The sequence below is a fragment of the Bactrocera latifrons genome, unplaced genomic scaffold (assembly GCF_001853355.1).
Source record: "Bactrocera latifrons isolate USDA-ARS-PBARC rearing strain unplaced genomic scaffold, ASM185335v1 scaffold_157, whole genome shotgun sequence".
In the NCBI taxonomy this organism is placed as follows: Eukaryota; Metazoa; Arthropoda; class Insecta; order Diptera; family Tephritidae; genus Bactrocera; species Bactrocera latifrons.
Window position 1 is genome coordinate 492,598 of NW_017535041.1, and position 12,913 is coordinate 505,510.

Consider the following 12,913-nt stretch of genomic DNA (forward strand, 5'->3'; position numbering starts at 1 on the left):
TTCTCTTCCTTCTTTTTTCGGCGATATCTTTCATTTTCKTTACTTCTACTACTCCGCCTTAGCTCCTCAGCCATTTCGGCGCTGGTAGCACTTTGTAATTTCTTAGTTATGTGTTTGTTGCCCGCATCTCTCGCAATTTGGAGAAAAGTCTCTTTATTTTTCAGCCTTTCATAGATTTATTTTTATTTTTCGCTACTTTTTAAAGCTTCTTTMAAATTTTTTTCTACGCCTTACTGCTGATAGAATTTAATTTTATGATCCTCAAGTGTTTTCGTTGGTAGTGAGTCGGCTGTTTTTGACGATGGCATTTGTATCTCTCGCCCGTTCTMGAAATTCGCAGCACGTCCTCTTAGCTTTTGCCATTGCCCATTTATTTTAGCTCGCTGCACTTGTGCTTTCATGGCTTTGCGATTTTTACGGTTCAGCTGATATTTAAGATTTTCTCGGAAATTATCGCCGTTTCAATAATGAAAAAGTCTGCCCAGTTTTCAGCGTCGCATTTCTAAGTAAATGTACTTATATTCGAAAGCTTTTTATGCCACTTTTCCAATTCAATTGGCGTAAACAAATTATTTAACTCTGGCGAAGAAAATTAGTGGATTTTATGATATATTATTAGAAAATAGACCGTAGATTTGATCTCTTTTATGTTATCAATTGATGATACAGATAAGGCTTGGCGCTTTCATCGAAGCTTTCACTCTGTCCAATGTTAGCAAGAAAGTAGCTGTATTTTTATATTGACAATACATGAGACGTTAGAAATTCAAAAGGTAGTCGAAAAAGTCTTTTTGTATTTTGTCAATAAATATCGTTGCAGTTGTATATCTCCAGTGTTACCAATCACATTGTGTCATACCATATAGTGTTGGAAAGGCGATTTAAAATTTTAATCTGCATTCAACTAACAAAAAAAAAATAAATTCGGGGAAGTTGGAAAAAAAGCTACAGCTGTTCAAAAATGAGTGAAAATAATGAAGAAATTCGCTGGTAACAAGAGACTAAATGTGGATTTGAAAGAATCATCCACTATGAGCTGCTCTAGCCTGGTCGAACTATTGATTCTACATTTTCCTGTCAACAACTGATGAGATTGAAGCAAACAATCGAAAAAAAAAACGGCCAGAACTGATCAACAGAAAGAGCTTCGTCTTCCATCAGGACAACGCTAGACTACACACATATGTATTTGATGGCTCGACAGTAATTGCATAACTCTCTTGATGGCGTAAAGTTGGCTTCAAGGGAAGTCTGTGAAAATTACTTGTCGCAGCTTTTCACCGAGAAACCAGAAAAGTTTTACACTGTTGGAATAGTGTCTCTAGCGGAAAATGGCAAAAAATGGTCGGCCAAAATGGTACATATTTTAATCATTAAAGTTCATTTTAAATTTAAAAAAATAAATAAGTTGAAGTTTTGTTAAAAATACGAAAAGACTTTTTCGACTACCCAATGAAATTTAGCCAGATACCATATTAATTTTCTTTTAAATTCCACTCCGTATTGTTTCTTAAATAAATATTCCACCCTTCCTTTTATGCCTTCCTATTTATTTAACAATTCATTAGCAGCAAACTGTTGTCCGATTTTAATTTCCGTATAAATAATAAATGAGGCTGACTCTATTTCGATTGTTGCTGGAAATCTAAGCAAATTACAAAGCTAACGTGCAACAATGAAACTCGTTACTGCCATTAGTCTTTCCAAGGGCAAATCATCGTCAATAGCTTTGTGCCGAAAGCGCAACATAAGGGCGGCCACTCAGCTTTTGCTGACTTTACAACATTTTCTGATTGAAACTCTAAATTTCTGCAGTCTTAGCTTCCCGCGTTTCGGTTTCTCCTTCAGAGTTTCCTTTTACTCACTCGATTTGAACGCGCAGCTACTCGTAAAATCCTTTTTATCGTTTTTGCGATAAATTGCGTTGGAACAATTAAAATTTCTCACACCACGTCGAGCTCGCAGCCGATAGCTCGTATTTCGTGCGCTTGACCGCTTCACACCGGAGGCCCCCTTTAGTAAATTGGTTAATTTTGGCCAACTGTTTGGGTGCTTGGAAAACGTTGGTAAACAACTCAAATTTCGTAATTGGCCATCATAAGCATATGATGTGGTGTGAGGTAGAACAATAACAACAGCAAAGCAAGGGCAACGGCAACACAAGGGCTAATAAAGAAAACGCAATAAGCATCATTGCGCCGTTGTTTTAATCCCTACTTCGGAAAGCCAAAAAGTAGTAGGTACAAATAAATATACATATATATATATAGAAAAATAAGGTTGCAGAAGTGTTGGGGCGACTTCGATAAAGGTGTCCAACAAATAATAATAAAATTCTGGCCCACGTTCATTTATTCACCTTCTGACCTCCTCCCTCTCCTCCTCCTCCTTCTTTGGGTCTGCTTAATTTTCTCTTTACTAACTTACGATTCATTAAGCTTGTGCGCTTCGCAGACTTTCTACCTCTTGCCTCACTTTTATTTGTTTTATACTTTTTTTTTAGTAACACAGTTCTCTCGAAATTTTTTGTTGCAAATTTTGSTGTCTTGTACAATTTTAGTAGCTTAATAAAATTACGGTAATAATTTCGATTAAAATTATTAAATGAGTTAATTGTGCCGTAAAAAAAGGCCACACACTTTCATCAGCCGTGTCTTTGCATTGTGTGCGCTCCATAAAGTATGCAACAATGGGCGCAACTGGTCCTATATTAGGTGAGTGAGTAAGTGAGCGAGTKAGTAGGAGTGTGACAGCTGCCACTTTGCTCATAATAATAATAATTAATTTTATTTAGCAGCCCTAACAGGATATCTACGAAATAAGAAAACGTGGGAAGGGGTTTAGTTTTACTAGGGAAGTTGGGATAAAGGAAGAGTTGCGAAATATAAGAAGAGTATTTTAACACCTAAGCTTTTTCTAAGATATCTGGCTCTTCTTTAAGATAACATTTCAAAATGCTCTTAAATATTCACTGAAATTGACTGGAAATCCAACRCAACAATTTGAATCTATCTAAAGCTCCCCAAACGCCTGTTTAAAAGATATGAAGTTTTTAATTTATTTTAACCCGATTCAACTGGAGACCTAAGATCTATTGTACCTTCTGGTCTGTCACATAAATTCACAAAGGCGCAGCACATGTATCCAAGGACTCAAGGTCCTTAATGTACAATCTAGAATCAGGTGCCATCGAAAACTCAGGATCCAARACGCAAAACTGAAAGTTTGCACAAGAGACCATGCCCATGTTAGACAGGTGTTTTTTGAGTCTGCTATGCCCAGTGTATAATGCGACTAGGAGAAGAAATTGGTACCAATAATAGCACAGGCATACCTGTTGCTTGTTGTCAATAATTCTTTCTGGCCACTCTCTCCTCCGTCCGGGCTGCTTATTTATGGTGTKGGACCCCTCCGCAATACAAGGTTCTAGTAACCTTTATACCCCGGCACCCAGATCGCGTGAGACGATATTATCTTTCCTGTCCACCCTATGAAGCTCGGCTTACAGCTCGAGAATTTATCAGTCACCCACCTGTGTCTACATACCATGAGTGCCTTTGTGTATTTTGACAGTTTTAGCACCAATTGCTAATTCCACCATAAAGTTCAATTTAATGTGTCGCCTAGATAATTGACCTCCTTAGATATCTCTAACGTCCTGCCCCCGAAGTTTATAGATTAAAATATCTTCAAGTGAAAGTTTAAATGTGTGTAAAAACTTTTTATGAAAACAAAAATTAAAATAAATGCGTACATTAAATAAGTAGTATATACATTGTGACAAATAAATACCCGGAAATTGTAAATAAAACACAAAACACTTTATTATTCATCAATATTTATTTTTTCGCCTTCAAAGTAATCCCCACCAAATATAGTTTGAAAAGTTTTTAAGGTTTTAGTATGAAATTTAAGTGAAAGTTTTCGAAAGTTTCCTGGGACTAAGTTAAAGCTTTTAACTTTGCAACTTCAACTTTCCGACCAAAACCAATCAATTCGATAATTTTATAAATTGGCCTTGTGCTATCTACATTTATATCGCATATTTTATTAAGTCTGCTTGCTGAAAATGCTACAGCACCAGCTGTTCCTGGACACCACTGCATATAAAAAAAAGCACAAATTAATGCTAACCCTTTTTGTTGTCCGGCAAGATGTTGCAATTATTTCGATTAATTTAATTTTGCCACTTCTAAAGAGAATGTGCCCTTTGGCTGCTATAAAAAGTGTCAAAAAATTGGCATTCACAAAAAATGCAAAAAAGTAATGATTACACTTCGGTGGCAAAGCGCAATTTGAAACGGAAATCAATTTCAATTTTTGCACGCTAACTGTCACCAGCTGCGAATAATTTGAGACGCTCGAGTGGCTTTCGCAACTGTGTTTCACGCATATAAAAGCGCAATGAGGAAAAAGTTTCAAATGGAGCGGCAAGGATGAGGTGTTGGAAATGTGAGCGGACTGAAATTGAAACATTAAACTTAACGCACGTACGATTAACAGAAAAAAACAAAAGCACTGAGGCGCRTTAAACAAAAAAGAGCGAAAACAAATTAAATTTAAGAATTAAAGAATTTAGAATATTGTAAAATGAGGAGTCGAAGAGATAGCGAGCAACACCGAAAAGAAGACGAGAAGAGAAGAGCACAGTTGTGAGGTTGCATATGGTTCTTCGAATGTTAATAGAACGTAAAACAGCTTTTATGAATATGGGTAAACTATGCTAAGCTTAGGCGCTGAAATTTAGATGAAAGCTCATTTTAATCTTATTTACACTGAAAACAAAGAGTAGAGAAATTAAGCTTGAAGCTTTATGCAAGGTCTTTTTCCCATATTACAGAAAATTTAGAGTAAATTAAGCTTAAAACTCAAAGAAAAATCTTTTTCTCATACTATGGAAAATTAAGACTAAATTAAGCTTAAAACTTGAAGCTTATACTTTGGCAAGATCTTATCTCATACTATAGAAAGTTGATTGTAAATTAAGTTTAAAGCATTAAGCTAAATCTTTTTCTCGTACTATAGAAAATCGAGAGTAAATTAAGCTTAAAGCTTGAAACAATATTATTTTCTTATACTACGGACTATTGAGAGTTAATTAAAAAYCGAGAGTAAAAATAGCTTTGAACAAGCTATTTTTCTCATACTATGGAAAATTAAGCTAAAGGCTTGAAGCAATGACTTTTTCTCATAGAACGGGAAATTGGGAGCACATTAAGCTTAAAGCTTGAAGCAAGGTCTTATTCTCGTACTATGGAAAATTGAGAGTAAATTAAGAATAAAGCTGGAAGAAAGAACTTTTTCTCTTGCTGTGGAAAATTGAGAGTAAATAAAGCTTAAAGCAAGATGTTTTTCTCATACYACGGGAAAGTCCACTCAATAGAGTTCAATGGTTTGCTGAAAGTTTTCTCGTTTTGTGAAAGCGTTTTTAGAAGCCAAATTTTAAAATGCATTCATTATCTGCAAGCAAATAAGAAAGTCAATTAAAATACAGTTTTCACTTACCATCGAGTTTATAGTAATTTAAGCCTTATACAATAAAAGCGAAAGATTCCTTAATGTCTTGCGAATTTTTCAAGACACATATATTTAAGTAGTTATAATTTCTTTAACATACATATTAGTGAATGCTTTTATAAAGAGCTTTCACATAATACATAACATTAAACTCTTTTCTATAATTATAATTTCTTTAATGTGTAAGTGAAAGCTAAATAAATATTAGTGAAAGCTTTTATGAAGAGCTTTCACATAATGCGTAACTTTTAACTTTTTTTCGCCTTCTCTTTGTACTTTTTACGCTCTTGGTATCTCTTTGAATGTTTTGCACGCTTGAGTGCACACAACAGCATACTTTTAGGCGGCAATGCACCGCCAGCTTGTGCAATGTGGCGGATATTACAATTTCGCGCATATCAAACGTGCTGTTCCAACAAGCCTTGCATACTGTTCACTAGCCTCCGGAATGTATCTCATTTTTCCCAGGCGGCCAATGCATTTTACTTACTTATTTAATTTGCGCGTGTGTTTGTGTGCGYATAGGGGCTGAGCGTAAGGGCACGTTTTATTATTATTATCTCGGATTTTTTTTTTGTTTTTTAGTTTTCAGCGCTTGAACGCATTTTGTAGCGCAAGTGGTGCAGAAAATTAAAAAGTTACGTTGGAAATGGCAAAGTTTTAACAAATTCATTTATACCAGAGCGCATTGCATAGCAGAGGCCGTTTATATTTTTTTACATTTAAACAAATTATAACAAATATTCATAAAAATTTCGAAACTAGAATTTCTCGCAGCAATTGCTATTCTCACTGCGCTTAGAAATCAACTTTTAGCCACTGCTATCTTTCTATCTTTTTTCGAAGCTTCTTGGCGTTACTTCGGCCGTTGCGCTATGCGTTTTCGCACACAAAGGTATAATTAAAATAATTAGACTTAAACGTAGCCGCACACAAAAACCACACAAAAACCACGAATGCACGCTTCATTTTCTCTTTTTTCTTATTTTTTRTCTACGGCAATGCCTTCCAATTTCGCTTTTATACACACCAACCCGCTACCTTCACCTAAGCTCGACTCGATTTCGCTGATTTAAACCACAAATAAGAAGCAAAATTCTCACCTCTCCGCGCAAAAGTATGCAATTAATTTAATTTGTGTCTTATCAGTGCAAAGTCAGCGTCAGCTAGCTTTCGCGTGAGCAGCGAAAGCTTTGTGGCAATGAATGCAAAAGAAAGCTTTGTGGCAATGAATGCAAAAAATGTACTCAAAGTGCATTTAACGAAGTTCTTCTTATATGTCTTAAGTGGCAATGGTAAGTTGGTGTTCTGGAACTTTCAACATTTCTTTTGAGTGCCTTTTTGTGTAATTTGGAGAATGTTGAAATTAAATTTGATTGGCAGATATGCATTYTCTTAAAATTTGAGCCAGTGGAGAATATTAAACAGTCTTCTTCCTCAAACAGGTAGCTTGTTARAGAATGCGTGTGGGGTTTAGAGTCAGTTTTACAAACAAGAAAATTAAACGAAAGCTCGCAATAATTGTAGAATAAAGCTCTGAGGATATAGCGAAAAACCTGTATATTTTTAAATATGTCTGTATTAAAATATTAAAAAAGCACTACAAAATGTAGCCGAATGTAGTTCATGTGAAAGCTCGATAGCATTTAGGAAATGTATTTTCTAGAACCTTTTTTTTTAGAAGCTTTGTACAGGGGCGAATATCAATATTGTTTCCTGTATATTTTAAAATATGTCTTTAAGAAAATATTAAAAACAAAAACAAAAAACAAAAAAAAAAAAATTAGTCAAATATAGTTCACGTGAAAGCTTGATAGCATTTAGGAAATGTTYTTTTACAACTTTTTTTTAAACTTTTTATAGCGAATGGTTAAATTTTGTTAAAACAAAATTTGAACATTAARAAGCTTTTACGCAGAGCGAAAGCTCAAAGCAGGTAGTATATATTCAAAAAAGCTCAACAAATTGACAAAAATATATAATATTTATTTGATAAATCAATTTTGATATGAATATCAGTGAAAGCTTGTCAAAGTTGAAGGCGTAAAATACTTAATGGAGCTTTAGTAAAGCAGTTTTAAATATTTGCGCATTTAATTTTTCTTTTTATAATGAACTTTTTAACTTTGATACTGTTTTCTAAGCGATACCAAATTTTGACGTATTATAAGATTTATTGAATCARAACTAGAAAACCTAGCCGTAAAACGTTCGTGTGAAAGCTCAATTGCTTTTAGACATTTTGCTTTGAAGAACGATTTTTTAYAATTTATTGCAGCTTCAAAAGTTTTTGTGTTTCATATTTTTATTCWTTATAATGAATATTCTGAACTAGAAAATTTTGCTCTGCATGGTTTTGTGAAAGCTCGATAGCATTTAGATAAAGTGCTTTTAAAAACCAATTTTTACAATTCATATTAGAATAAAGGTTAGTAGTCATCTTAAAATTTAAGCCTCAAAAAGCTTTCGGTTAAAGAAAAAGGTTACAATAGGTAGCATAGATTTAAAAAAATCGATCATAGAACGAATATATGAAATGAATTACAAAAACCAAGTTTTATATGAAAAAAAAAAAWTGTTTTAGTATYACAAASATATATAGTTTTATCAATGAAAGCTCACGAGAGCTTTTGTATAAAGAGAAAGCTCAAAATACATATTATAGTTTTGGTAAAGCATTTCAATGTTTTTAACTATTTATTTGTTCACGTATTATTTTTTGAGAATTTTTTGTGACGAATTTTAAGATTTTATTGAACCAGAAACGTTAATCCGTTAAAATTYTCTGACTTTTCTATTATTTCCGATTAGATCAGGGATATCAGATCCCTTTCCATATCTTCTCTTCTTAAAGAAAATTTTTAGTGTCCACAGCTAACGTAATCTYTTAAGTCAAATCTTARGCCTGCCCTACCGCCACTTTTACTCAGCTTCAAATTAAATCAGTAAAGAATCAAGTGTCGCACACTAAAACCAATCACATGTCGCTACACTAATACTACTTAGTGTACGCCGTACTTAGTTAATACTCAATACTCCCGACACCAGATTTTTGGCTCTAATCAAGCAACCAACGAACTGACAACAAAGCCACAAAAGTACGCCCGCCAAATCAAAGCAACCCTGGCACGTACGAACACAACCAAAACTTCACACCCAACAACACAAACAATACCATCGTAGACCGCCGGCCGCCCACTCATTTACGACGACAGCCAAAAATACTTACGAGACTAGCCAGCGCTGAGGCGCTGGGACGGTGAAGCGATGAATCGGTGCGTTGGTGGAAAATCAAATACATAAAGTGAAATAATTAAAAATCCCTGTTGGCAAATTAAAGCCGCTTAAGTTGTATAGCATAGCAGACAACTAAAAAAGCAATAACACGAATGAGCGGGGTGGGGGAAAATAGAAAAGCTCATAGTAACGAAAGGCAAGGAGCAAAAGCTGCCAGTGGTCGTTAGTTGAGCTGAGGCTGGGCGCGCAGAGGTGCTTACATACTTACACAGCAGTCAAACGGAGCAGTAGACAAACCGCTGGAATAGCGAAACCCACAAAAAGACAATAAAATTGCAACGTGAGTGCGGTATAGCGTTGATAGAGCGATGGTGGGATTTATTGCTGCCGAATAGTAGTCCATATACACACCCACATTCATGAAAGAGGATATACTTAGATGTATATGCATTTGGCAGTGCAGCTATGGGATTGCGCAATTCATTTAATACGTCAAAAAACTGTTACTAAATACTTTTAGTTGCACTTTTTTTTATGGGCGCTCTCCGTTTGTTGTTTTTGTGAGCTTGCTTTTGTGAGGTACGAAATCCACCAGGATAATTATAAAATAGAAATAAATCCTTGGCGTTGAGATTAACGAAAGAGACAATAAAATACAGTTGCGCATACATATACACACCCTTGCTTACTTATAAAAAGAAAATGTGTGTAAGGCAAGGGAAAAGAATAACGAAAACCACAATAAAAAGTACAGATGAAAGAAATAAAGAATTAAAGGCAGAGATAACGACCAACAGTAGATGTTAACATCCAGCAGCTAAGTAAARTATAGTGCGCCATAATGATGTATATTTGGTAGTAAACTGCTGGTAAATTAGCACTAAAATCGGTAATCACCATGGTGTTTGGTCCTTAATTACCAGAAAATGGTAAATAAAAGTAGACACCCGATAAATTGCTTGTTGCTTGATTATTTACATAATTTCGGGAAATAGTTTTGAAGAAATGCAGTGTTTGCAGTTGCCAAGTAAAATTTGTAATATCGAAACGCAAGTTGTTTTGGAAATATAGAAACTTTTGACTTCATTCGAAGCTACTGTGGAAAATTGGAAATATAATATAAAAGTGTTTTTTGTCATTTCGATCTTGTAATAGATGGGACTTTGTTCGCAATTGCCAAGTAACCAATAAAAGTGCTTTTTTTTATCATTTCGATCTAGTAATAGTTGAGATATTGAGAAATGTTTTTTCTAATTGATTTAGTAGTATCTCAGTGTGAAAGTCTTGCTTTAACTTCTTTGRAAGCTATCAAAAGCTAAATTGTGGATATTCCAATCACATCGACTTCACATATTTATTCTGTTAATCAAGTAACTCAAGCTTACCAGAATGTTGCCTAATACGAGATGACTAAATACAACGCTGATGTTATTCATATGAGTTTGGAGAATACTTTTTAAGAAATGTAGCGCTCACAGTTGATAAAGAACATTTGTAACACCGAAACAAAACCTGTTTGGAAATATGGAAACTTCTAACTTCATTCGAGGAAGCATTRGAAAATTGGCAACATTGCATAAAAGTGTTTTTTTTCGATTTAGTAATAGATGGTTATCGTCGGTTATAACTGCGTAAGCGGTGTATGGAATAATATATGTAGAAGAAAAATAGATGGGATCTTGAGAACATGCTTTTTTTTACTTAAATGGTACTGTCTCAGTGTGAAAATCTTCTGTTAACTTCTTTGCAAACTATCAAGAACTGGTTGGTTCCAATTTAGATATTCCAAGAATATCAATTCCATAGCCAAGAAATATTTTTTTCATCTGACTTCATTCGGGTAAACTTTGGAAAACTGGCAATCTTGCAGCAAAGCACTTTTTATCATTTGGTCTAGTAATAGTCGGGATCTCCAGAACATGTTATTTTTAACTTATGTAATGTAATATGCTAGTGTGGAAGTTATATATCAACATTTTTTGTAAGCTCTTTGTTCTATTAAGAAAAAGTTGGATCATTTCGATAGTCCGAGAATATCGATTCCTTATTTCGAAATTCGGCAATGTAACCTCCGAAGAAATTGTTCAGATCGGGTCGCTATAGCTTACAGCTGCCATATATTTTGGCCGATCAAAGTTCTTGTAGGGAACCTTTTGTATGGTTGAAGGGTATTATAGCTTCCGAAGCTTCTGAAGTCAACGTTTTTTATGTTTTATAGTTAAAGCCACCGTTAAGTGATTTTTTAACTCAGAAAAATTTCTGTCTCTTGCTTTTCGGTTGTTCTCCAGTAAAATCAGATTACAGTGAATTCATAGCGACTAACCACTTTTATGGCCTCTTTACTAATACAGTTTGTCTCATTCGAAAAACTCGCTTTTTATTGTGAAACTCATCGCACAAATCACATTCACGCACGAAAACATTTTTAACGTTTTCTTTCCGCCTCTTTTATTTCACTACTCCTCGAGATCGTCTATTTAAACGCCTTTAATCCAGCACAAGAAATTATAATTTAAGTACCGTCTTAGCATTTATTCGTACCGAAAATCCCGCCCATTATTATTTGTCTTGACTGTCGTCTTAATCTCTTCGAAGACAAAGCTGGCTTTTAATGTTTTGTTGTTTCTCCTCACACAACTGTTGTTATTTTTATTTAGTCTTTCTACAACACGGTTAGCTACTTAAGAAAAAACTGCGCGTTATTGTTGTTTTTTCGTGCTTCTTGCAATGAAAATATTTACCTTCCTCCCTGACAAAGCTAAGAAGCATACAAAGCGACATGGCCGCTAACGGGCTCAGCTTGTGCAGTTTATCATTGTACTCACTGTCCTAACAAAAAAATGGAGTAAATGTTTGTTAGCAAGATTTTTAAGCAGCAGAAGAAGCGAAAYGCTGCGATTTCCTTTGCTTGCGTTATTTGTTTTTTTTTTAATTTTGCCGTTTTGTACTATATTTTCGGTTTTTTGTTTTTTAATTTGGTTCTACTAGCATAATATATAGGATGCTTAAGTGTTAGTAATTTAAGCTAATATGGAAATCCACTTTACTTTGTTAAAATGGCAACGAAAGGGAGGGAAGGAATGAAAGGAGGAGAGTTATATTTTGTATTTAGTTCGACCAATATAAATTAGAACACGCTTGATATCTCAATGACAGATTTCTTAATTTGCTAGCTGTTTCCAACAGTGAAGTAAAGTAGGAAAATGACAAGGAATTGGAACAATTAAAGCCAATTTATTTAAAAGTAAAATTTTTTTCAACGGAACACAAATACTATAATTCCATTTAAAGACGACCTAACTAATTTAAATTCTTAAGAATTCCACAAAATAATCCAATGCTAGAGCACATAATTTATGGTTTGAAACTTATCTAAAAGATCTTCAAAATCAATCAGCTGTTGCCAAACGGAACGGTATTTGGCTACCATACCGTTATGTGTCAGGATGGCCGAGCGGTCTAAGGCGCCAGACTCAAGTGCAAACTTGCCTATCATTGATCGATGGGTTTCTATGGAGCTTTCTGGTCCTCTCTGAGGGCGTGGGTTCGAATCCCACTTCTGACAAAATTTTTTGTTTTAAATTTTGAGTATTTTAGAAATTTTTATTTGAAGAACTTAAAAATTAATAAAGAATAACAAAATGAATCATTGTATATGCACATTATTGATTATAAAAGATGAAATGAAATATCTCGTAATTCCATATAGTTTTGATATAAATAGTTTAATATTTTTTTTTATAATTATGGCCTTCTTAGCTGCTGAACATTTATGCGTCAGGATGGCCGAGCGGTCTAAGGCGCCAGACTCAAGTGCAAACTTACTCACTACTAGAATAGTGGGATTCATATGGAGCGTTCTGGTCCTCTCTGAGGGCGTGGGTTCGAATCCCACTTCTGACAAGAATATTTTTATTAAGAGTGAGTTTTTTTTTATATTTTTTTTGTAATTTTTCATTTAGCCTTATTTCTGAATGTATAAAAGGGTGACCAATTGTAACTCTATCAAAAAATTGGATATATACTCGCTTCTCAMATTAAATTTTTATATTTACTAGAGATGAAGGCATAGTAAAATCTAGTTGCTTTTAATGAAATTTAACATTAGAAAATGTGGTTTTCAGTTAATWATATAATCACATGAACTCGGCAGCTATCG

General features: G+C 34.3%; 2 non-coding genes across 2 annotated transcripts; both read left to right on the top strand.

Annotated features, from left to right (window-relative positions):
* Positions 1 to 12,194: 12,194 nt before the first annotated feature.
* On the top strand, positions 12,195 to 12,319 carry Trnal-caa. Its single transcript has 2 exons — positions 12,195 to 12,232; positions 12,275 to 12,319. It is a non-coding gene; the product is annotated as a tRNA-Leu (tRNA).
* Positions 12,320 to 12,530: 211 nt separating this feature from the next.
* On the top strand, positions 12,531 to 12,657 carry Trnal-caa. The gene is made up of 2 exons: positions 12,531 to 12,568; positions 12,613 to 12,657. It is a non-coding gene; the product is annotated as a tRNA-Leu (tRNA).
* The last annotated feature ends 256 nt before the right edge of the window (positions 12,658 to 12,913 follow it).